Raw genomic sequence first — 1,667 nt, 5'->3', positions numbered from 1 at the left:
AGCCCGCCAGCCCTGCCACAGCCCACCTGGGTCTTATAGATGGTGTTGGCATCCTTCTCCTGCTGCAAGCCGGACCAGAACTCAGCTTTGCTCTCACAGACCCAAGCAACAAGGTGGTGGCTGCCAGATCTCCCCAGACAGGAAGAAGACAGCCAGAGTATGGAGGTGCAGGAAAGGGGGTCCACATTCAGGCCAGGACTCTCAAAAGAGACAGGAATGTCACTAGTTTCTGAAAAAGGAGTTACTCATGGTATGGGAAATTTAACATGGCCAACTCCTAAGCACTAAAAACCAGCAGCACCAACACTCAGGGACTGTGACCTTCACAAACCAACCACCCAGCGACTTCCAAATGCTCCTTAGGAGAACAGCACAGCTCAGCTGGGTCGCTGGTTTGACTGCTCACGAACTTACAACCAACACAAAGCTCCAGATTCTGCATCTGGGAGCCTGATGGCAGGCGGGTGGGGGATGCGGAAGGGGCTCTAGTGAGTGTGGCCAGAATGAGCTCTTCTTCACAGTCCAGAGCTTCTCTCTTCAACCATCCAGCCCCAGAACAACCCAGGCGTCCCATGCCTGCAGCAGGATGCAGCTGGCTGCAGCCTCAGCCTCAAAGGGCTGCTCCTCAACTGTGCTCCACGAAGGCGTCCACCAGCTCCTGGCACAGGCGACAGAACCTATGCCTATGGGTGCAGGGGAAGCTGGCATGGGAGCACTCCTCTGGCAGCTCCTTGTGGGGCACAGGCAGGAAGCTGAGGTCGGGGCAGTGGGCTCAGCAGGTAGAGAACATAGCGGCACCTGTCATTGCCAGTGACGCCCTTGGCCTCAACCGAGAAGAGCTCCGCCTCCTCGTCACAGTGGTTGAGTGTGCAGTGGCGCAGGGTCTTCAGCAGCCAACTCGTGCTCTAGCAGATCCAGGCAACACGGGGACCACACCATTGTCTTGCAAAGTCAGTGGAGCCACAGATGACACTCTGCTCCTGGTCCCACTCTAGAATGCCAGGGATGAGGACTGGAACCTGACCCAGTAGCCGCGGTCATCCACCTCTCTGTGTCCAGCGTGTACAGACCCTCCATGTCCACTGCATTGTGCGAGTGCTAACCGTTCAGGCCATTGGTGAATGCTATGGAGGCTGCCATGTCCCCAGCAAAGTCCTTGTAGTGGCCACTAACAACAAAGCCCAGGCTGCAGATGACGCAGCTCCACGTGAACATCTGCAGCTTGGTCTCCTCACTGGGGTTGATGGCCATGACGATGCCTCCCTGAATGACCCCCATGTGGCTGCCACTCTGAAGTTGCTGTGTACCTGGGAGGGACCAAGGCTGGGAGGGCGAGAGGCCACGCCCACAAAAGCCTCAGGCTAAATCCACCTGGCCCAGCTCGCCAAGATGGGGGAGGCAACCAGGCCTGCCTTGGGAGCCAGAGACCCTTGCCTCAGTGTCCTTATATTTACAGAAGGGCAAGCAAATCATTTTTTGAAAAAACGAAACACTTATGCTTAAGGAGGCTCAGAGTTTAGTGGTCAAAAAGGAGTCTGAGGCCTGGGGCAGGTTTCAGATCCACCAGTTGTGTGCCAGGCAAACCTGGGCAGTAACTTCAGTCCCAGTTTCTTGTCTACACAATGATGACAAAAAGTACTGACATATACAAGGGGTCCAAAAGATTA

General features: G+C 55.5%; 1 pseudogene; it reads right to left on the bottom strand.

The window, feature by feature from the left end:
- LOC105500781 overlaps nt 1-1,278 on the bottom strand; it is a 21,480-nt pseudogene extending 20,202 nt beyond the window's left edge.
- Between the last annotated feature and the right edge of the window lie 389 nt (nt 1,279-1,667).

The sequence above is a fragment of the Colobus angolensis genome, unplaced genomic scaffold (assembly GCF_000951035.1).
Source record: "Colobus angolensis palliatus isolate OR3802 unplaced genomic scaffold, Cang.pa_1.0 Scaffold689, whole genome shotgun sequence".
Taxonomy (NCBI): domain Eukaryota; kingdom Metazoa; phylum Chordata; class Mammalia; order Primates; family Cercopithecidae; genus Colobus; species Colobus angolensis.
This window is presented reverse-complemented; position numbering and strand designations above follow the sequence as displayed.